The 25181-nt window shown below is 47.9% G+C and overlaps 1 protein-coding gene across 4 annotated transcripts in view; it reads right to left on the bottom strand.

Annotated features, from left to right (window-relative positions):
- Positions 1-19170, bottom strand: part of KIAA0513 (KIAA0513 ortholog) — a 122810-nt gene extending 103640 nt beyond the window's left edge. The window contains exon 1 of one of the 4 annotated variants that reach the window (XM_063945676.1): positions 19005-19170. The gene's annotated coding sequence lies outside the window, so the exon portion shown is untranslated. Of the gene's footprint in view, positions 1-4982; positions 5007-18882; positions 18974-19004 lie in introns of those variants that run through there. The other 3 variants (XM_063945679.1, XM_063945677.1, XM_063945678.1) reach the window with 3 other exon arrangements.
- Between the last annotated feature and the right edge of the window lie 6011 nt (positions 19171-25181).

Raw genomic sequence — 25181 nt, 5'->3', positions numbered from 1 at the left:
CGGGTACCAAGTCCTTCTTGGCCAATCCGGAGCCACGAGTATAGTCTTTACTCCTCTCCTTCTTATGATTCTCAGTACTTTTGGTATGAGAGGAAGAGGAGGGAACACATACACTGACCGGTACACCCACGGTGTTACCAGAGCGTCCACAGCTATTGCCTGAGGGTCCCTTGACCTGGAACAATATCTGTCCAGTTTTTTGTTGAGGCGAGACGCCATCATGTCCACCTTTGGTTTTTCCCGACGGTTTACAATCATGTGGAAGACTTCCGGGTGAAGTCCCCACTCCCCCGGGTGAAGATCGTGTCTGCTGAGGAAGTCAGCTTCCCAGTTGTCCACTCCCGGAATGAACACTGCTGACAGTGCTATCACATGATTTTCCGCCCAGCGAAGAATCCTTGCCACTTCCGTCATTGCCCTCCTGCTTCTTGTGCCGCCCTGTCTGTTTACGTGGGCGACTGCCGTGATGTTGTCCGACTGGATCAATACTGGCTGACCCTGAAGCAGAGGCCTTGCCTGACTTAGGGCATTGTAAATGGCCCTTAGTTCCAGGATATTTATGTGAAGTGACGTTTCCATGCTTGACCACAAGCCCTGGAAATTTTTTCCCTGTGTGACTGCTCCCCAGCCTCTCAGGCTGGCATCCGTGGTCACCAGGACCCAATCCTGAATGCCGAATCTGCGGCCCTCTAGGAGATGAGCACTCTGTAACCACCACAGGAGAGACACCCTTGTCCTTGGAGACAGGGTTATCCGCTGATGCATTTGAAGATGCGATCCGGACCATTTGTCTAGCAGATCCAACTGAAAAGTTCTTGCGTGGAATCTGCCGAATGGAATCGCTTCGTAAGAAGCCACCATCTTTCCCAGGACCCTTGTGCACTGATGCACTGACACCTGGCCTGGTCTTAGGAGTTTCCTGACTAGGTCGGATAACTCCCTGGCTTTCTCTTCCGGGAGAAACACCTTTTTCTGTACTGTGTCCAGAATCATCCCTAGGAACAGCAGACGTGTCGTCGGAATCAGCTGCGATTTTGGAATATTTAGAATCCATCCGTGCTGTCGTAGTACTATTTGCGATAGTGCTACTCCGACCTCTAACTGTTCTCTGGACCGTGCCCTTATCAGGAGATCGTCCAAGTAAGGGATAATTAAGACGCCTTTTCTTCGAAGAAGAATCATCATTTCGGCCATTACCTTGGTAAAGACCCGGGGTGCCGTGGACAATCCAAACGGCAGCGTCTGAAACTGATAGTGACAGTTCTGTACCACAAACCTGAGGTACCCTTGGTGAGAAGGGCAAATTGGGACATGGAGGTAAGCATCCTTGATGTCCAGAGACACCATGTAGTCCCCTTCTTCCAGGTTCGCTATCACAGCTCTGAGTGACTCCATCTTGAACTTGAACCTTTTTATGTAAGTGTTCAAGGTTTTCAGATTTAAAATGGGTCTCACCGAGCCGTCCGGCTTCGGTACCACAAACAGCGTGGAGTAATACCCCTTTCCCTGTTGTAGGAGGGGTACCTTGATTATCACTTGCTGGGAATACAGCTTGTAAATGGCTTCCAATACCGCCTCCCTGTCGGGGGTAGACGTTGGTAAAGCAGACTTCAAGAACCGGCGAGGGGGAGACGTCTCGAATTCCAATTTGTACCCCTGAGATACTACCTGCAGGATCCAGGGGTCCACTTGCGAGTGAGCCCACTGCGCGCTGAAATTCTTGAGACGGGCCCCCACCGTGCCTGAGTCCGCTTGTAAGGCCCCAGCGTCATGCTGAGGACTTGGCAGAAGCGGGGGAGGGCTTCTGGTCGTGGGAAGAAGCTGTCTGTTGTAGTCTTTTTCCCCTTCCTCTGCCCCGGGGCAGATATGAGTGGCCTTTTGCCCGCTTGCCCTTATGGGGACGAAAGGACTGAGCCTGAAAAGGCGGTATCTTTTTCTGCTGCGAGGTGACTTGGGGTAAAAAGGTGGATTTCCCAGCCGTTGCCGTGGCCACCAGGTCCGATAGACCGCCCCCAAATAACTCCTCCCCTTTATACGGCAATACTTCCATATGCCGTTTGGAATCCGCATCCCCTGACCACTGTCGCGTCCATAATCCTCTTCTGGCAGAAATGGACATCGCACTTACTCTTGATGCCAGAGTGCAAATGTCTCTCTGTGCATCTCGCATATATAGGAATGCATCCTTTAAATGCTCTATAGTCAATAATATATTGTCCCTGTCCAGGGTATCAATATTTTCAGTCAGGGAATCCGACCAAGCCACCCCAGCACTGCACATCCAGGCTGAGGCGATTGCTGGTCGCAGTATAACACCAGTATGTGTGTATATACTTTTAAGGATATTTTCCAGCCTCCTATCTGCTGGCTCCTTAAGGGCGGCCGTTTCTGGAGACGGTAACGCCACTTGTTTTGATAAGCGTGTGAGCGCCTTATCCACCCTAGGGGGTGTTTCCCAACGAGCCCTAACCTCTGGTGGGAAGGGATATAGTGCCAATAATTTTTTAGAAATTAGCAGTTTTCTGTCGGGGGTAACCCACGCTTCATCACACACTTCATTCAATTAATCTGATTCAGGAAAAACTACGGGTAGTTTTTTCACACCCCACATAATACCCCTTTTTGTGGTACTTGCAGTATCAGAGATGTGCAAAACCTCCTTCATTGCCGTGATCATGTAACATGTGGCCCTACTGGAAAATACGTTTGTTTCTTCACCGTCGACACTGGAGTCAGTGTCTGTGTCTGGGTCCGTGTCGACCCACTGAGGTAATGGGCGTTTAATAGCCCCTGACGGTGTTTGAGACGCCTGGACAGGCACTAACTGAGCTGCCGGCTGTCTCATGTCGTCAACAGTTTTCTGTAACGTGCCGACACTGTCACGTAATTCCTTAATTACGGCCATCCATTCAGGTGTCGACTCCCTAGGGAGTGACATCACCATTATAGGCAATTGCAATTTTCCTCCTCATACATGTCGACACACACGTACCGACACCCAGCACACACACAGGGAATGCTCTGATAGAGGACAGGACCCACTTAGCCCTTTGGGGAGACAGAGGGAGAGTTTGCCAGCACACACCAGAGCGCTATATATGTATAGGGACAACCTTACAATAAGTGTCTATCCCTTATAGCTGCTTATATCTGTTATTTTGCCAAATAAGTGCCCCCCTCTCTTTTTTACCCTGTTTCTGTAGTTGCAGGATGCAGGGGAGATTCTGGGAGCCTTCCTACCAGCGGAGCTGTGTGGGAAAAATGGCGCTGTGTGCTGAGGAGATAGGCCCCGCCCCCTTCACGGCGGGCTCTTCTCCCGCTTTTTTCTGGAAAACTGGCAGGGGTTAAATACATCCATATAGCCCAGGAGCTATATGTGATGTATTTTTCGCCAACTAAGGTAAATTCATTGCTTCCCAGGACGCCCCCCCCCCAGCGTCCTGCACCCTCAGTGACCGGAGTGTGAAGTGTGCTGAGAGCAATGGCGCACAGCTGCAGTGCTGTGCGCTACCTTATGAAGACAGGAAAGTCTTCTGCCGCCGATTTATGGACCTCTTCTTGCTTCAGCATCTGTAAGGGGGCCGGCGGCGCGGCTCCGGGACCCATCCATGGCTGGGCCTGTGATCGTCCCTCTGGAGCTAATGTCCAGTAGCCTAAGAAACCCAATCCACTCTGCACGCAGGTGAGTTCGTTTCTCTCCCCTAAGTCCCTCGATGCAGTGAGCCTGTTGCCAGCAGGTCTCACTGAAAATAAAAAACCTATTTAAACTTTTACTCTAAGCAGCTCAGGAGAGCCACCTAGATTGCACCCTTCTCGTTCGGGCACAAAATCTAACTGAGGCTTGGAGGAGGGTCATAGGGGGAGGAGCCAGTGCACACCAGCTAGTCCTAAAGCTTTTACTTTGTGCCCAGTCTCCTGCGGAGCCGCTATTCCCCATGGTCCTTTCGGAGTCCCCAGCATCCACTAGGACGTTAGAGAAATACCCTTATTTTGTGTGCACTCTCTCAGGTGTAACTTACACCCGTTTTACACCCTACGCTACATCAGCTCTTTATCTCTGCATATCAGTTACAATAATTTATACTATATAATCATCATGTCACATTCGCGAGCTTTCCTACATAAGGACAAGAACAAATAAATGTAATGTGCCACAAACAAATCCAATGCTTTATCGTTTCTAATAATAATACTTAGAATTACTTCTTAACATTATAAGGTAACATTTTTCACCAAAATCAGAATACAAATTAATTTCATTCATTGCTATATCACTATATCCTGAGGATCAGGTTTCTCAGCCAGGGCTGTAATTTTAATTGCCGCTGCCCCAGGTAAAGTATGCACCTGGCGATTCCACCTCAACCGGTCAGTGGGCCTTATTCAGGTTTGTTAGCAAATAAAAAAAAAAAGAGCATAGTAATGGACCACTGCAGGTGGGGCAGATATAACATGTGCAGAGAGAGTTAGATTTGGGTGGGATGTGTTCAAACTGAAATCTAAATTACAGTGCAGAAATGAAGCAGCCAGTATTTACCCTGCACAGAAATATGACCCACCCAAATCTAACTCTCTCTGCACATATTGCATCTAACCCACCTGCAGTGCGACATGGTTTTGCCCGTTAGTGTGCTTTTTTTGGTTTGCTAACGACCCTGAACAAGGTCTTTAATCCATGAGGAAAGAAGGAGTGACTTGGGCTGGTAGTATAGTCACAATACAAGGACACACACACACACACACACACGTCCACAGTGGTCATTGTCAAACCCTGAATTAGTCATTTAGTATCCCACTTACTCCCATCTATTCATCTACACTACAGAATGAACATGGAACAGTTTTTAAGCTGCCCCCATAAACCGGCCTGCCCCAGGCACCTGCCAGGTTCTCAGACTCTTCCAAAACAAACACTTCACCATCTGATAATAAAGCTCATCTTAATCCTGGCATTATCTATAGCCCTAATGCAACGTTGTTACCTGTTGAAGACCGAGCTGTCTGGTTGTAGGATGCTGAAACCTGCAAACCATGTAGCACTGGATGAATAGATGAGTCACCTCACACAGAGCCAGGGCTGCGGGGCGAGGAGGAGGGGGGGTGGTAATCAGTGTGACAAGAGAGGGGAGGATAATAAAAGAACAGCACTTCTTGCTGGGGAGATTACAGCTGAAATGTCACAGAAATTTAAAATGTTCTCTAATGTCACTTGTATCGCGCGAGAGTCGGCCACCTCACCTCTGAGTGTATTAAAGAATTGAGATGTGGTGACGCAATAGGAATCGGCTGTCCCCGTTTAAATGGTAGAGGTGACACATACAGTATACATACATATTATATATGTGTGTGGTGAGGCCCTTTATTTAGAAGCTTTGAAGGTCACATATGGTCTTACAGCAGCCAGTGCTCAAATACCCCAGCCACGCAATTCCCACTGTGAAATCTATCTCAGTATAACACAGCACTAACACCAGTCTCTTACGGGGGGGATTCAGATCTGATCGCTGGGCTGCAAACTTTGCTGTCCTGCTCTCGGATAGTCGCCGCTACCAGGGTAAATTCGCAGCGCAAGTGTGATTGGATTTTTTGCACCATCCTGTCGCTGACCGGCGATGCCCTTTGTTGTTGGCCGACGCACGTGCGCATTGCGGCACATACGCATGCGCAGATAGGACCTGATCGACCGATGTGCGAAAATGCATAGCAGTGATCAGGTTTGAATCACCCCCTTAGTGACCAAACCATTGCTATCTCCACCTCCGGGAGGAAGGACATTTCATAATCCTGGATAAGTGGCCGCTGGAGTTGCGATAACACATGGGATTGGGGTCTTATCCCCGATCACATGTGTTTTCGTGCAATCGCAGGTCCAATTTCGGCCTCTCAAAACAGCTTCTAATTAGATACCGCGATAATGACTATCCATCATTACTCACGATATCCAGCCGTTTTGATCGGCCAAACCTCTATCAGGGCGAATAGGATACCGGCCTTAGTCATAATCCGGTTGACCTATACGACTGGTCTAAAGTTTTAAAACGCTGATAAATAATTAAAATGACAGAAACAAGTAATGGGATATGAACTGACTGCTGTTCTGCAGCGATGACAAAGAAGTTTGTCTGCGCCATGAAGCACCACCAGTGGGCTACTATGGACTGAAAGAAGGTCACATGGGAGATGAATCGTAATTTGCAATATGTTGTCATCATGCTGCCATGAAAGAGAAAGGACAGTTCCTAAGTGTGTGACAGCAACTGTCAAGAATGGAGGAGGAAGCGTGATGGTAAGGAGCTCAATTTTTCCTGGATCCCGAGTCAGCCACTTTTACAGAGCGACTGACACCGTGGCCTAAAAGGGCTACCACAGCATTTTGCAGTGTAATGCAATACCCTCTGGTCTACACCAGTTATCAAAGGTTCATCCTGTAGCAAGATAACGAGTTGATCGCTAGTTGCCGTTGTTCGCAGCACAGCGATCAGGCTAAAAATCGGCATTTCTGCGTATGCACCGCAATGCGCACGTGTGATGTACGGGTACAAAGTCGTTGGTGGTTTTGCACAGGTTCTAGCAAAGCTTTCAGTCGCACGGCACAACGCAAGAAGATTGAGAGGAAGGGGGCGTTTCTGGGTGTTAACTGACCGTTTTCTGGGAGTGTTTGGGAAAACGCAGGCGTGGCTGGGCGGCTGTGTGATGTCAAAAGCCATCCCACCAACGTTAGAATCAACGCACACGAAGAGTAAGTCCAGGGCTGGTCTTGTTCTGCACAAAATGTTTTTGCAGGTGCTCTGCTGCACAGGCGTTCGCACTTCTGCAAAGCGAAAATACACTCCCCGGTGGGCGGCGACAATGCGTTTGCACAGCTTCTAAAAACTGCTAGCGAGCGATCAACTCGGAATGAACCCCAATATACCACAGCTTACCTCCAGGCTAGGTCAGAACTAGCTTCCAGGAAAAGAACAAGACCACAGGCTGCAAAGCATGGAACGGCCGCACAGTCTCCAGACTTACACCTCATCCAGCTGCCTTGGGATGAGGTAGCAGAGGGATAAAAGCAAAGCCACTTACAGGTGCAGCACATTTGCGGGAACTTCTGCCACAATGTTGGGAAGAACTTCCCGAACAATATTCCATTACTACCGTAGAAAGAATACCATGGGGTCAATTCAATTTGCTGACCGTTGAATAGCGCCGGGAATTAGCGCCATGTAACACTTAATTGTCGGGATTTCTTCTCTCACCCCTCGAACAGAAATCCAACAAAAGTGCTGGCGCGCAGCCGACGCAAGGCTGATTCTGTCGGGAATCAGCATTGCGCCGGACAGTTAAGTCGGAAGAATACCCGTTCTCCCTGACAAATCAACTTAAGTCTGGAAGAACGGGCATTCATCGACTTAACTAGAGCAGAATTGAATAGCGGTTTGCAAATTGAATTGACCCCCATGAGTGTGTGCAGCGGTGATATCTGCTTAATGACTCAAAAATATAGTTTCAGTTTTGATTTTATAAAAATAAAAAAATTTGAGGATTTAATTTTAAGCTCTAATTGTTAATTTGTTCTACACTTTATTTTCAAAGACATTAAAACAACATAAATTTTAATAATCACTGGTCAAAAGTATTAGTACCCCCCCCCCCCCAACCATTTTTCCAGTTGTTTGCCAGCCCCACGCAGACAACAAAGAACTATAGACAAGTACGCGCAATCAAAAGTCAAAACCTGCTTCAATGGAATCTGACCTATAGGATAAATCATCAGAGGCTGCGGTAATGGAGATTACCCAGCAATTCCGCGTTGATGCATCCTGCACTACCAGTCTCTTGCTGTTTGATGCCATACCGGTGGGTAAATCATACAGGAACACACGTCTATTATTAGCAGATACAAGTGTTGTGGTCCGGACATGAAAGTGTAGGATAAAGAGAGGGCCAATGAGTCTGCTCCAGCATTACTTCCTCACCAAGGGCTTCGTCTCAAGCTCCCAGTATTATGTGGGTGCATTTTCCCAAGCACCGACTCCAGGCGACAGAACTCGCAGCTATCTGAGTTGCGGCTGAAGTCTGGAGAGATGTGATCGTTCTATAAAACACACAAATGTCTCTCCTCTGGGATCGGAGCTTTGCAGTAGCTCAAATATTCCCGATGCTCCCAGCAGCTCACTCGCTGCGATACGGCAAAACATTGGCAGCCTGTGTTGTGGAACTACAAGTCTCAGCATTGTTCTTTGAAGGAATGTTTTATTCTGTCATGTATATGGAAATCGGGAAAAATAGAACAGAGGGGGGTTAGTGAGCAAAATAAAATAGGAGGGGTGTAATCAGGTAGAATGGAATAGAGATGGGTAAGCAGGTAAAATAGAATGGAATACACACTATTCACCGGCCGGCAGGAGGCCAACTGTCAAGATCCCAACACCGGCATCCCGCCTGGCAGAATGCCGGCAAAGGGGCGAGCGGAACGAGTCCCAGTGTGGGCTCGCTTCACTCCCCACACTGCGCTCGCCACAGGTTCTATTCTCCGTGGACAGCCACGAGTGGGAATAGAACTTGTGCGCCGGGATTCCCACTGTCTGCATTGTCGGCTGTTGGGATTTCTGCGTCGGTTTCCTGACCGCCGGGATCCTGACAACCGGCAAATTGATTGCATCCCAATAGAATAATGGTATAATCAGGTAGAATTTAAGAAAGGGGGGGGGGGGGGGCGGTAATCGGGTAAATAGAATAGAGGAACGATACGATAGAACAGGGTGGGAGTAATCGAGCAGAACAGTATGGGGTAGATTAGAATCGTAGGGTGAATCGGGTATAATAACCAGGGAGGGTAATCTGGCAAGCTGACTGAAGAGAAGAGGTGAGTGTTCAAGCATAAGATCAGAGGGAGGCACGTCCACAGAGTAGCTGCACCCCGAAAAATGCCAGATAAATGGATTTTTTTAGTTCGTAGAAGCATCTTATGTGTAAAGTACTAATACATGGAGGAGCAGCAGTAGTAGACGGATGATGCCTCTTTGTTTTTATAATTTGACCCTGGGCGACGTCCTATTTGGCCAGACATCTAGGGATTTATGCAGCTATTTTGAAATGAATTGTTCTCAAAAGGGAAATTACGGGGGGAGCACAGAGAAATTTTGCATATTTCCCAGGACCTGTCCGCTTCCACACTGGCAGCAGATGGGCCAGGTTTAAGTCATCATCGTCAGTCTAAATTTACGTCTCCCATGGAGCATCATAACAGGTATATATTCTGCGAGAATATTGGGCTAATAAATAGCTCTTTTTGAACACTCTACGTAGGCTGGTCACCGGTAAATGCCGCTCATATTACCAGAGGGTACCCGGTATCTGCGGGAGTTCAGTAACACATGGGCCAACGATACAATCTCACCTATATTTGATAGAAACAAATCAGATATATCTGTGTCGACAGACCACACAAGAATATAGGCCAGTGATTTTCAACCTTTTTTTACTCACGGCACACCGAACAATATTTTAAAATTGCCAAGGCACACCATCAGTTCCCCACAGAAATAAACCCCAAAACAACACATTGGCCCTCACAGTAAAAAAAATCCATACATATATTGGCCTACACAGAAAAAATAATCACATTGCTCCCCACATAAATCATGTTGCTCTTTACATAAATCCTATTGCTCCCCATATAAATCATGTTGCTCGCACATAAAGCAATCACATTTCTGTCCACATATATCCTATTATTCCCCACAGGAGAAAAATAACAAATATTAGCCCCTTCCTGTCAGCTTTCCTCCTCCTTGTACCTCAGTGGCGGGGGTTCATAGTGGAGTGCTGCGAATACTGTGCAGCGGACGGTCAGGCAGGTGTGGATGTGGGTGGGCAAGGAAAGCTGTGTATGGAGGCAGGAACTGGAAGATGTGTATTCTGGCTGGGTGGTGAGACACAGCGGCCGTGACCTATGATATCACACCGCTGCATCTTCAAGGCATAGGTCACAGCTGGAGCACAACTGATCCTCTAAGAAGAGCCTGGGCCAACAGTTAACTCTGAAGGTGCAGGAAGCTGCTCTGGCTCCGCGGCACACCTTGCAACTGGACGAGGCACACTAGTGTTGCCACGGCACACTGGTTGAAAAAGCCTGATATAGGCCCTCATTCCGAGTTGTTCGCTCGTTATTTTTCTTCGCATCGGTGCGATTAGTCGCAAACTGCGCATGCGCAACGTTCGCAGTGCGCCTGCGCCAAGTAAATTTGATAAAAAGTTTGGTATTTTACTCACGGCTTAACGAAGAAATCTCTTCGTTCTGGTGATCGGAGTGTGATTGACAGGAAGTGGGTGTTTCTGGGCAGAAACTAGCCGTTTTATGGGTGTGTGCGAAAAAACGCAGCCGTTTCTGGGAAAAACGCAGGAGTGTCTGGAGAAACGGGGGAGTGTCTGGGCGAACGCTGGGTGTGTTTGTGACGTCAAACCAGGAACGAAACTGACTGAACTGATCGCAGTGTAGGAGTAAGTCTCGAGCTACTCAGAAACTGCAAAGAAATTTCTATTCGCAAGTCTGCTAATCTTTCGTTCGCAATTCTGCTATGCTAAAATACACTCCCAGTAGGCGGTGGCTTAGCGTGTGCAATGCTGCTAAAAGCAGCTAGCGAGCGAACAACTCGGAATGAGGGCCCTAATGTAGCTAACAAAAGCCAGGGAGCCTAGCCCCCAACCAATGGGGCTATATCCTGTGAGGCGTTGTCCGGCCACTGAGAGCCACCATCCTCACTCCTCTGCAGGAGGGCTATATCCTCTGAGGCGTTGTCCAGCAACTGAGCTCCACCATCCCCACTCCTCTGCAGGAGGGGCTATATCCTCCTAGGCACTGTCCGGCCACCGAACCCCACCATCCTCACTCCTCTGCAGGAGGGCTTTATCCTCTGAGGCGTTGTCCAGCAACTGAGCTCCACCATCCCCACTCCTCTGCAGGAGGGCTATATCCTCTGAGGCGTTGTCCAGCAACTGAGCCCCACCATCCCCACTCATCTGCATGAGGGCTATATCCTCTGAGGCACTGTCCGGCCACTGAGAGCCACCATCCTCACTCCTCTGCAGGAGGGCTATATCCTCTGAGGCGTTGTCCAGCAACTGAGCTCCACCATCCCCACTCCTCTGCAGGAGGGCTATATCCTCTGAGGCGTTGTCCAGCAACTGAGCTCTACCATCCTCACTCCTCTGCAGGAGGGTCTATATCCTCTGAGGCACTGTCCGGCCACCGAACCACACCATCCTCACTCCTCTGCAGGAGAGCTTTAACCCCTGAAGCGCTGCCCGGCCACTGACCCCACCATTTTCACTCCTCTGCAGGAGGAACAGATATCAAGCCTAGTGTTCTCCTAGTTCACAATGAAAGAGAAGTCAGTGGAGGCATCAATATCCACACAGACATGATCCTGGACCAGTCGCACAGGGGTAGAGACTACTAGTCAGCCTTTCCACAGTAGACGGTAAGACTAGGACCAGGGGACTCTGCTCCCTCTTAAAGTCACACTGGTTCCCTCGGTGGGGTGGCATTCCATGGGGCTGGACCTAGACAACAATTCCCCTATGTTCTCAGATGGCAACAGGCATACTCTCGGAGAAGATCTGTGGGTAGGACAAAGAGCACACATTGTCCTGTTAAGCATAAACCACTTAAAAACATGTCCCATCCCATGATTAAGCTACAAGGGTAATTTTCGCCTGAAAGCGGCTCCGCAGCTAAACGGCACTTCCAACTCATCATGGACGACTGCTCGCAGAGCCTTCGGCAAGAAGCCGCTGTAACTTCTTTAGGGACCTGGGTACCCCGATCAGCCCAAGTGATCACTACTGTTTTAGGGGATTGATAGACATGATAGTGGTGCATACAGAACCCACCTAGCTGCATTTAGGAACACAAAAACCACACATTAAAATGTGATATCAGGTCTACAGTAATAACATAGCACAATAACCCCGCCTGCGACGTACTCTGCGTACATTAAGACGCTTCTCTCCCCTACCCCCCCTCAAGACTCGGGCAGGTGTAAGTGGCAGAATCAAGCAAGTCTGTATAGAGGCATAAGTGAGCGCTCACGTTTGGGCATTAGAAAAGTGATTTCACACAAGACATGCTATGCAATGTTATGTACGTCCCAATGTTATATACGTCCCATGGCCCCTACACTGGCCATAGACTGCACAAAAGCACAGGTGATGTGAAGACAATCGCTGTGCCTCCATACTCTGCAAGATGGTCAGGCTGATCGGACAGATTTGATCATCAAATGATCCCGACAATTTTCATGCTGTGAATGATTATGTCCAGATATTGCATTCAGAACAACGATCATGTCATCAGCTGATTATCGCTCAAGGGACCCTATTCAATACGGACTGCAAATTCTGCTAACAAGCAGAATTTGCGAGCCGTTCTTTCGCATGCTGGGGGCTGTCCATCGCAGGGCAAGGGTGCCCAGCAAGCTACCCGCCGCCCACCAACTGCGACCACGCTCTAATTGCGATCACACAACAATTAGTGCGTGGTCACAGAAGCTAAATAAGCCAGGAGTGCCACCGCCATTTTTTTGACACGCAGCAGCCTTGAAAAATGCCACCGATGCAGCCCCCGTTTCCCCCGCCCACGCAACAGTCAAGGAATGCCCTCCGCCCCGCAAATGCCTCTTAATCAGGCAGAGGCATTCGCAGTTGTTAATCAGGCAGAAGCATTCGCAGTTAATGCGACCCAATCGCATTAACTGCACATGCAGGACCGGACCTGCTCGTGTGCGCTGCCACCACCTGCGACCTGAATGAGGCCCAATGTACGGTTACCATTAGTGACTACACTGCATGATCTCCAGCTGCTCAGTGCCTTAGGGAATGTCAGTGGGTCCTGTACCTCAGCGTTATGGCTCTCAGCTATCACTTGGTGACATCCCCCCACTCTGATCCCTGATGAGGCCATCTGTCTGACCTAAACATAACCCTATCAGCTAATCAGGGATATGCAGCCACCTGTACTTTAGTGGACATGAGAAGGCAGTGAGACTGATGGAGAAAAGCTACAGAGATAAAAACCATCAGAGATTAAGAGGAACATTTACTAAGCAGTGATAAGAGCGGAGAAGTGAGCCAGTGGAGAAATTTCCCTATCAACCAATCAGCAGCTCTGTATCATTTTACAGTATGCAAATTATAGATGTTACTTCAGTGCTGATTGGTTGCCATGGGCAACTTCTCCACTGGCTCACTTCTCCGCTCTTATCACTGCTTAGTAAATGTACCCCTAAATCACCCCAAAAAAAGTGTTGGACTTATTAACGGAGAAGCTTTATGAATTTACTGTATATCTATATAGAGGGGTTTTCATTCATAGGAGGCCCTCTGGCACTGCCCAACCACATACACAAATTAAGCAAACATAATAGTGGCAGTACATTCTTGAGAGATGTCCAACGTATTGCATCACAACAAATCCTGGAAGTGGCTGCCGCCTCTTTCCTGCAGGCACATGGCAACTCGGCGAACGTGTTATTTAGCCGAGCATTGCAGAGGGGATGTTCTCTTTCAGTTCCTGATTATGTGTGGTTTGTTGGCATAGACCATTCCCTTCAACATGCACCATAAGAGGTAGTCTAGGGGGTGGGGCTTAGTCTGGAGACCTTGGTGACCATAAACCTTTCGAGATTATGCAAATTCTAAGAAAGTACTTTCAACTACCTTAGACCTCCACAACGTGTGACTCGTCTTGCTGGAAGTAACCATGAGTACAGAATGCTTCAATAAATGTGCAGTACACGTCTGCGTTCACTGCTGCTTCAAAGAAGAGTGGCACTATAACGCGCATACATGACAAGTTGCACCACCCTCCAATCTTCAGGTCATGAAGCAAATCAGGTCCATGCAGGTCCTGCACTGCAGAGCGGACATGTGACACAGGCGAATCTGCCCTTTTTTGCTGCACTGTGACAAGTCGAAGGTGACAAGCCTATATCTTGCGACAGTCGCCACAAGGACTTCTTTGGTAAGTGCAGCAACCTGTTACGCATGTCCTGCACTGTAAATTACTCGTACATTGCGGGGTGGCAGTCTCCAGGGACTTTCACCAACGTGCCTGTTGTATCCACGTTTTCCACCAACTTCTGTATCGCATTCTTTGAGGTCGCTTCAACATGAAACTGAACTCAAGGTCCAATATGATTTGACCAAGAACACTTTCTGCATTTGTGCTGACAGCACTGAGACTGCCAGCGAACTGAGCTTATGGGGAACATGAAGTTGGTGAAGAAGGCGAGACATGTCACAGGAGTGTTGTCTTCAAAAACGCGTTTATCAATGTCTGTGCTCCCGTAGCTGCAACCGTCTTGTTTGTATACTGTAAGCCATATTCAGGTTGGATTGCAAAATGCGATCCAACCGCAAAAATTACTAACATGTTGCAGGATCATGCGCAGGGCCCGACCTGCACATGCGCCGCATTTTCTATGGGCGCCCCGCAGTAAATGCAAACGCTTCTGCCTTTTAATCAGGCAGAGGCGTTCGCGGGGCGGCAACGCTCCATTTCCAAGACTGAGCGTTGCAGAGGCGGCGACGGGGAAACGGGGGCAGCAGCAGTCGAACAGGGGAGTGGGGGCGTGGGTGTGAACGGGGCGGCTGCGTGACGTCACATGTAGCCGCTGCAATCACAAAGATGGCGGCGGCCTCTTGCAGTCGCAGCCAGGCTGCGCCGGCAGGAGGCTACCCTATTTTTAGCGATCACCAAGAAATTGCGGTGCTACCGCAATTTCAGCGTGGTCTCAGGGGGGCCGTGGGTAGCGTGCTGGGCGGCCTTGCCCTGATATGGGCGGCCCCCAGCATGTGATCAAAAGGATTGCAAATTCTGCTTACTGAATCGGGCCCTGTGTCTGTTGGGGGAGTCGGCTCCAGGCCTCCTGCAAGTGAATCGCGCTATATTATCAGCCTCGCTGGCTGTTTAGCCATATGCAACACCCTCCATGTAGTTACATATAAACATCAATATGCATTATACTCAGTTCCAGACAATTAATGGCTCATGAAGAGTTAAAGCAATTTGTTTGAGCATGAAAAAAAAAAAAAGTGCTTCCCACCTTTTATATGGAGGTGGGGGTTGTTTTGCTCCCTACAGACTAGTATATCGGTAGGGATCATATCTCTGGGACCCCCAATCGGTACAGTGATATCATAAAAGCACCTACAGATGTGTCCTCATGCATCCAGCCTCAATAAGCCTTGCAGCGCAAGATGCCTGGTGCAAGTAAGCCGACAGATCTGGTGCAACTCTGCTAGAGTCGGTTGCCTTTAGCCAAAAACGCATCTTAGTCAGAACAGGAGACTCTGCTGATTAATTTGATATATGACACTTGTATATTGTGTGTGACTGAGTTTGGGACAGTTGGGAGGTATAATGTTGACCTACTGCATGTCAACCAATAGTAGTCGACCTAATGACTGTCGACCTAATCACCCAAACCCCACGGGGGAATACAGGTTACTTGGCTGGATGGTCACATATGCCCTCCTACATGGGCTGCTGGGTGCATCCAAAGATGGGTATATGCCAATGACGAATAGAGCCGATCTTCCGGAGCTACAAGCCCAATAAAGAACAAGAAGGATTTCTTATTTACAAAATATCTGGAGTTAGTTAAATAGTGAATTACCCGTCCTTTCCCCAAGTGCTGGCTTCAGGTCTGCTCCAGCGAGTCTTCCCTGACAAATAGGCAGAGACATGGCGGAGCCGTAGGTTTATCTTCATGTGAAATGTACAGTCATGAGTTGAACAACAGCCAAGGTAATTCAGCCAGAGGGTTAACGTGGCCTTGTAAGGCATTGTTACCTGTAGTCACTCCGTGTACTGCACACCAAATACAAAATACAGTACATATTGGTTTTCAGACAATGTCAGGTTAGACAGTCTATTGTTGCAATTGCCAAAGCAAAGTTTCCCCCGATCTGTGACATCATGCACGATGCTTATTTTTTTTTTTTTAAGTTTAAATGTACAATTCTTGTACCACCTAAAAGCAGGAGGTGGAATATGCGTGTTTTACCATCTATGATGTGATCTTGCCATGGACAAAGTCAATCGACCAACAAACTGCAACAGACCATGTCAGGTAAAATGTGCCTTAATACAGGTAACTGCATATGCACCTGCATATACTGAAACGGTGCAATTGTATTGTTTTGCAGGTATTGCGGCCATGGGCCTTCTTATGACTAGTTTATCTATTTACTTTAATCTCAGAAATACATTTAAAATCAAAGTTTAGAGGTTCGAGAGGGAGGGTTACATTTAAATATTTGAACCACATTATTTTATTTGCTGTTGCCACATGGGTGACCCTCCATTTGGATCCCCACTTTGGAACACAGGACTGGTAAAGTGCCATACCAACTGATAAACTTGACTGAACTGCTTAGTGATTGGTGGTCCACATTCACGAATTCACTAGTGCTTAAAAGGGCGTGTCCCTATTTGTGGAGCCTACTATAGGTCCAGCAATTGGTTTAATATCAACTGATTGTCCATATATATTTTAATTCATGCACATTCATTCTTGTTTTTAAAACGGTGTATTAAACATATCCATTTAGCGAATTTGAATTTTGTTGAGCGCTGTAGATCTATATATTGTTGCCTTTCTGATTCTCGGGAGACTGACTAGCTCCCTTCATTAAAGCTGCTGGGAGAATCAACTCGTCTATGCGCCTGACCTTTTATATACTTGTTATATAAATTAATTTTTTATTTTATTTCAAAACAGCTGAAATCAGTCCAGACCTCTCTAGAAAATGGATAACTCAGCCAATAGCACTCGTAGCTCTTGTGAAATACACATCTGGAGAGTCCAGTAGACTCCGTACAGTAAACCGGCCGCCAGCTTTTCTGTACGTGAACTAAATACAGTGGAGGGTTTGCAGTAATTAACTAAATGCACATGTATAAAATACAGCAGTCATTTGTTGGTGGTAGAATTTCCCTAAATTATCAGATGATGCGTACACAGGTATTTTTTTTTTTTTGTCTGATTCAGATGATGTGTACACATGTTTTTTTTTTTTTTGTCTGATTCAGATTATGTGTATACAGGTATTTTTTCTGATTCAGATGGGTATGCGTATACAGGTATTTTTTTCTGATTCAGATGATGTGTACACAGGTATTTTATTTTTTTCTGATTCAGATGATGCGTATACAGGTATTTTTTTCTGATTCAGATGATGTGTACACAGGTATTTTATTTTTTTCTGATTCAGATGATGCGTACACAGGTATTTTTTTTCTGATTCAGATGATACGTACACAGGTATTTCTTTTCTGATTCAGATGATGCGTACACAGGTATTTTTTTTCTGATGCAGATGATGTGTACACAGGTATTTTTTTTTTCTTTCTGATTTTGAGGAAGAGGACGGGGGATCTTTTAGAAGCATGTCGTTATAACTGGATTTTCTAGTATGCGCTCCTGGGTTACATTCGAGCATTCAAACTTCACTCCCAGTAATGCAGTCAGGGGAAGGGAAGCTCTCTCCTACTCAGAGAATGGTTACAAAATGCTCAGACAATTCGGATTAAAAGACATTAAAATGGGGATTAACATTTTGCATTCTCAAAAGGACATTAGTACATAAACCCCCGCAGCTCTGGTTGCTCGGCGATTGGTTGTAATCCCAGCAATCTCCCCCTGACAGAGGGAACATAACATTATCTGGTTTGTAAAGAAATGTAATGCAGCACAAATAGGTCAAGTTAGCTCACGCCACAACGGGCACATGGATGTAACCCTTTCCCAGGGGTTAATGGGAAATGTATAGTAAACAGAGAAAAGGGGTAATTAAGCTGCAGAAATCACACCACTGAAAAGAACAAAATAATAATTTAAAAAAACCCTCTTTCTAAAATCTCCCAAAAGACGTCGCATCTAGAACTCTGGCACTATATTAATGCAAAATAATCCATGCGAGACCGAAGACATCTTACTAAGGTGTCACTGTCCAGGCAACAAATCATCATTAATGACCAGCCACTGAATAAACAGTTGAACTGCAGCCCAGTATATACATATACTTATAATACTATCAGCAGCTGGAACACACACCCACCGAAATACAAAAATGTCACCTTGACACAGTGACAGCCCCAGTAAGCGGCAAGTTGCTACATATTGCCTACTGTACGTGTGTCACAGAGTGCAGGTGGCAGGGGGACATAATAATGCATCTTACGTTACTGAACCAGAAGTGCCGGAAGCCAAAGCAGCCCCTCCAGCAGCCAAGGAGCCACCATCAGGCTATCTCTCTGCACTTTCACTATTGCTGCACGCAGTTGTCACAAGGAAACATTAAATCATGGGGCATAACCAGGCAGCACGGAATGTACCGGCCAGGTAGGCAGCTGACAGGTGAGTGAATGTAGGATGCACCGATGTATATGCTACCACACTGCACATGCAGGAAGGAACTTAATGTAAAGCAATGTGACATTTCCTGATAATGCAGAAGCAAAATGTGTGGTAAGACCACCACGTCTGCAGCCTGCAACCCCAAACTAGGTAGGTAGGTAGATAGGTGTGTTTTATATATATATTACTACAATTTATAAGGCACAACAAATTTACTAAAGCAATATACATAGCAATAGATAGAGTAAGAAAAGTAACTAACATATAAACATCATTGCAAGTGTAAGTACAATTACAGTGGTGTGTGTGTATTTATATATATAATATACACACACACATACAGTATATATATCTGCAGACATATGTTTCTGTAGTTAGACACACCGCTGTAAATTACTCTACTCTGTGGAAACATATACCAGTAAAGAGAAGCCAACTCCCGGTGCCCAGGCATGCCCACCTGGCATCTTACATGAATTAGGGGCAACGCCACCCGCACAGACATCAGAAACAGCTGTTAGGTCCCCCTCTGACAAGACAGAGACTTCCAGGTGGAAATAGCGCCCCCCACCCACTGAGAGCGGGTCACCTTACCTGTTCCTGGCTGCCTCTGGCACACCCCTCTGTCCATGCCAGGAGCACCAGCGCTGCCTACAGACCGTCACCCAACTCCAACAGCCCAGGCTCTGCCACTGACTGCCTGCTCTCAGTGCTCTGCCTCCCCCCTTGGCCGCTGTCATACACATACACACACGCACTGCAGCGGCGCATGCGCGCACAGAGGCGGCAGCTGAAGCTGCCGGCCTCCATCTTCCTCCACCCACGTCAGCGTCGGTATCAGACGCAAAGGCTGACGGAAGACGTAGTCTTTAGGCACTGCTCAGCGCTGCTGAGGGAATTTTTATTTTTCTCTCTTGCGTTTTTGATGCGACTGCTGCTTTCACAGAAAAGTTGCTCATTTGGTGGAAACATATAAAGAATACACAATAAAACTTGCAACCACATAGACTATACATATCAATATTAATGCAACCATCTTGTGAGGGAATATATACTCTATTTTATTTTCGGTACAGATCACAGACTTCAAACACCTTGCCATGTTCCCATGAATAGATTTTAAAGTGATGGATAGAATAAAAAAATCTTTTATGCCCCTATCCCACCTTGTATTCATTCTATAGCCTTACATTTTTAAGACGCGTAACGTACGATCATTGTGTGGCAATGAAATGCGTCGGGTGTTATCTCTTTTTGCACCACTTGCAGGATGGCTTTAATGGGGTTTGGGTAATTGGGCCGACTCAACTTAGGTCGACAGTCATTAGGTCGACCACTGAAGGACATTAGGTCAACATGGGAATTAGGTCGACATGTACTAGGTTGACAGGTGAAAATGTCAACATGAGTTTTTGCACTGTTTTTGGTGTCGTTTTCTTCGTAAAGTGACCGGGAACCCCAATAAGTGCATCGTCCCCGCTTGCCATGCTTCAGTCAGGGCCGGTTCAAGGGCGCAGAGCGCCCCGGGCAGGAAAGGGGCGTGGCCTAATACAGGGGGCGTGGTGAGTCACGCCCCCTGTACATTGAAAGCGCCGCTTGAATGCTGAGCGGTGCGCGATGATGTCATCGCGCACCGCACAGCAAAAGGTCCTCTCCACGAAGAGAAACTAGACGCTATGCGTCTAGTTCCCTTCGTGGAGAGGACCTTTGCTGTGCGGTGCGCGATGACGTCATCGCGCACCGCTCAGCAGTTACTCTCCACGAAGGGAAACTAGACGCATAGCGTCTAGTTCCCTTCACAGGAGGCGCCGAGGACGGGGACGGCAGCGGAGGCGGACGGGGGACACAGCGGGCAGCAGTGGCGGATCTTGCCACGGTGCGGCGCCCTCCGGATGGCGCCAGCTGGCTTCAGTCCATGTGGATCGTCAAGTATGGGAAAAAAATCAAACAAATGAGAAACTCATGTCGACCTTTTGACCTGTCGACTTAGTACATGTCGACCTATTGGCCGTGTCGACCTAATGCATGTCGAGCTTCAGTGGTCGACCTAATGACTGTCTACTAAAGCTGTGTCGACCTAACGACCGTAACCCGCTTTGATGTGCATGCACGACATAGAGAGGCATGTGCACAACCTGCACCCATGTTTAGCGCTGCATGTATTTTGCTCTAGGTACTGTTGGTAGAGGACTCTCACAGCATACCCTCCAACATTTCACACATAAATATCGGCACAAAGAAAAGTGGGCGTGGGCACAGGTAAAGGGAACGTGGCCACATCCCATTCCTATACTTTCAATGGATGTTTGGAGAGCCAAAAATTCGGTACAGACCATAAAAAAAGGTACTGTACCTGCTAAAAAGGTCCAGCTGGAGTGTATGTCACAGTGACATATTTATTTCCACTACTCGAGCATCAGCAACAAGGTTACTACTCCAGAGCCGGATTAAGACCATGGGGGGCCCGGGGTACTTTAGACAGTGGGGCCCCTATTGAAGAGAGGGGTGGAGGCGTGGGGGGCACACCTATTAACGGGGCCTAATGCCCAGCATGCGCCCTTGGGCCGGGAGGGCCCGACTATAAATGGCCACGGGCCGAGAGGGCCCGACTACATACCCACAGGCCGGGAGGGCCTGACTGTACCTACGGGCCTAGTGCCCGATCCCTGAAGGTCTAGGGAGGAAAGGATGGGGGGGGAGGGGGGTGAGATCAGCCTCACCTGGTCCGGGTCATCTTCCATCAGGAGCACGGCGTCTTCCGGCCTCTTTAGCGGCCACCGGAGCTCTTCTCCCTCCTTCCGGCTCTTCACTGCTCTTCAGCGCGGCCTCCCTCTTCGGCTCCCGCCCGGTGTCTTCTGCGCTCTTCCGCGCGGTCGTCTTCTTCGGCTCCCGCCCGGCGTCTGACTTCATATGCCGGGGGCGGGGCCTATGATGCGGCGAGCAACGATTGGCTCGCCGCGCCATCTTCTGATTGGCCGGCGCCCCGCGAGCCGTGATTGGCTCGCGGACGGCGCCGGGTTTGAACTCCCGCCGCCAGCGCTTCAGATTGGCTGCCAAAACGGCGCCAAGTTTGAAGCGCCGCTGCCCGTCGCCACTTCCAGTCTGGTGCAGGGAAACACCTGGTCCCTGCACCGGACACCCGCCGCTTACTGACAGGTCACCGCTGTACCCTGCAGGGGACGCAGATCCCCTGCACCCAGAGCCGGCCATAGGCATAGGCAAACTAGGCAATTGCCTAGGGCATTTGATATGCCTAGGGGCATCAGCAGCTTCTGCTGATTAAAATGATGTGCGGCATGGCTATATTCTGTGTGTAGCATTTCATATGTGGATACATCCACAGTCTCACACAGTATATAGGCATGCTGCATATCATTTTAATCAGCAGAAGCTGCTTGTGCATCCTAGCCACATAGCAATGCAAATAAGATGCATTTTCATTAAAAAATGTGCCAGACGTTCGCATTGAGGCAAGATTTATGAGGACACATCTGTATCCAAGCAGAGGCAGCGGTCACAGTGTTAGTGGCAGTGTGAGTGCTGTGTGCATGTGAGTGGGTTGGTTGTGCAGTAGTGTTCGGAATATGTGTAAGGAGCATTATGTGTGTCATGTAAAAATGCATTAATAATGTGCAACATATGTGTAAGGTGCACTATGTGTGTCATTATGTGTATAAGGGCATTAATAATGTGTGGCATATGTGTAACAGGGTACTACTGTATGTGTCATTATGTGTATAGGGGCACTAACAATGTGCAGCAAATGTGTAGGGGGCACTATGTGTGTCATTATGTGTATAAGGGCATTAATAATATGTGGCATATGTGTAAGGGACATTATGTGTAAAAGGGCATTAATAAAGGTTGTCATAATGTGTAAGGCACATTATGTTTATAAGGACATTAATAATGTGTCTCATATGTGTTAGGGGCATTACTGTGTGGCATTATGTGTTTATGGTGCTCTACTATGTGGCGTTGCGTATAGAAAGGGCACTACTGTGTCGTCTAATGTGAATAAAGAGCAATAGGGTGTGGTGTAATGTGAATAAGGAGCAATTCAGTGTGATGTAATGTGAATAAGGGGCTCTACTGTGAGGAGTAACGTTTATAGGGTAAAGTGATACTACTGTGGGATGTAATATGAATTATGGAAACTATCGCATGATCAATGTGAATAAAGGGCAGTACTGTGGGGTGTAATTGGAATTGCGGTTACTATTGTGTGGCCATGCCCCTTGCCAACAAAACACCCCCCTTTTTGGGCTGTGTGCCAAATGTGCAAACTGTTCCTATTTAAAATATAGGGGGTACAAACACCAAAATAGGGACTGCTATGGATGAGGGGTGATGGTGCTGCGAAAGAAGTGCAAGGTCAGAGGCGGAACCAGCGGTGGTGCTAGGGGGCACCAGCCAAAATCTTGCCTAGGGCATCATATTGGTTAGGGCCGGCTCTGCCTGCACCCTGCCGCTCTGATGTGCCCTGGAACACAGGGCACATCTCTACAGCACCACAGATTGGATCGGAAGAGAGATCCGATCTGTGGTGTGGCAGGGGGCCCTTTTGGAAAGGGGGGCCCGGGGTACGTATCCCCGGGACCCCCCCCCCCTTAATCCGGCTCTGTACTACTCACGTATATTCGCTATCCCTTCACTGCCCTTCAGGACACCGCATCTCTCTCCTGCGAGAATGTCTCCATAGGCACAGAGGGGCTACTGCCGTCTGAAGATAGGGCCTAGCTAACAGGGCCAAGCCCAGAAGAGCTAAGCTTTCCATAGGTCGGCAAATAGGGGCCAGACTGCAATCCCTATGAAGAATAATGGAGACTGCAGTCTGCATTGCCAATTAGCTGTGATATCTACGGGATGTAGTTATGTGACCGGCGGTCCGTATCTACTGCACTAGGCTATTGTTACATAGCACTGATCATGCAGATTTTGAATAATTTTAGTAGAAAGTGGCTTGATAAATATGCCCCACACCCTGGAACATTAAGGGGGGTACTCACGGAGTGATCGCTGCTTAAAATCTAAGCAATCTGACTAGATTGCTTAGATTTTAAGACTGATCGCTCCGTGTGTACCCCCTACAGCGATGCGCAGCCCCGCGCATCACTATCGCTGGTGCTAGATTGGCCTGCCGTGCAGGCCAATCTAGCGGGTCGCTCATTTCACCCGCTGGGTGAAATGAGCGGCCCCCCCGTCTACCCCCGCACGCTCAGCACACATCGCGCTGTGCTGAGCAGCGGGAGAGATGCGTGCTGAGCGGTTCGCTCAGCACACATCTCTCCCGCATCGGCCAGTGAGTACTGGCCTTTACAGTGCCTATCGTCACCTCCAAAGAGCTGCAGAAGAATGGCAACCCGTCTAAAGGGTCACAGAGAGGGCATACTATTGTTCATGATAAAGTGGGCTATTTATCAAACCTTGCAGAGATAAAATTGTGAGAGATAAAATTGTGAGAGATAAAGTACCAACCAACCAGCTCCTGACATTTAAAAAAAATAGCCTGTAAAATGTAAGGCAGAAGCTGATTGGCTGGGACTTTATCTCTCACAATTTTAGTTCTCTCTCTGAGATTTGATAAATACATTCCTTAATATGCGACCATCATCAGATACAATAAAAATACTTATACAGGTCCTCTGTTACCGGACCAGTTCCATAATTGGGACTTGTGGCTTTATACGATCTACCCACAATTGGCAGTTCCAGTTATAACAATAAATCCACTTGGAACAGGTGAATTCAGACAATACGACCCTGAGCCAGCCTTACTCACTAAATACCAGGGACACTAGTATTACAGTGTACACACTTCAACATATAACATACCTGCTTATCAGACAATTATCTGACACTTGTAACAGTTAATATTTATCCTGTGATTGCAATAAAATAAATTGATCTGATTACTCACAGTACAGACATTGAACTATGGGGGTAATTCAAATCTGATTGCACAGCAAATCTGTTATACCGCTTTTACACCAAAGAATGCGGGTCGCAAATTGCCGGGTTGGCGACGTTGCCGGTGACGCGACAGGGGCGGCGCTTGGAGATCACATGATCTCTAAGCGCCGCCCGCACATAGAGTTTAAACGGGAAGCCGGGTCGCATCGATCCGGCTACCATTTACACTGCTCAGTTTGCCGGGTTGAACACGTGTTCAACCCCGCAAACTTCCCGAGTTGGAATACCCGGACTATTCCAACTCGACCCTTTTACACCAGCCAGCAACACGGGTTATGCGCGCTCATGTGCAATAACCTGTGTTACTAGCTGGTGGTGTAAAAGGGGTATTAGTTAGTGAGCAAAACCATGTGCACTTTGCAGGGGGGGGGGGGGGGGGCAGACATAATATGTGCAAAGAGAGTTAGATTTGGGATGGTTATATTGTTTCTGTGCAGGGTAAATACAGGCAGCTTTATTTTTACACTGCAATTTAGATTTCAGTTTGAACACACCCCACCCAAATCTAACTCTCTCTGCACATGCTACATCTGCCCCACCCCCCTGCAGTTCACATGGGGGATCATTCCGAGTTGATCGCTCACTAGCAACTTTTTGCAGCACTGCGATCAGATAGTCGCCGCCTATGGGGAAGTGTATTTTCGCTCTGCAAGTGTGCGAACGCTGTTGAAGCCGACGGCACAAAAAAGTTTTCTGCCGTTTCTGAGTAGCTCTGGACTTACTCAGCTGCTGCGATCACTTCAGACTTTTTGGTCCCGGAATTGATGTCAGACACCCGCCCTGCAAACGCTTGGACAC

Source organism: Pseudophryne corroboree, chromosome 11, assembly GCF_028390025.1.
Source record: "Pseudophryne corroboree isolate aPseCor3 chromosome 11, aPseCor3.hap2, whole genome shotgun sequence".
In the NCBI taxonomy this organism is placed as follows: domain Eukaryota; kingdom Metazoa; phylum Chordata; class Amphibia; order Anura; family Myobatrachidae; genus Pseudophryne; species Pseudophryne corroboree.
This window is presented reverse-complemented; position numbering and strand designations above follow the sequence as displayed.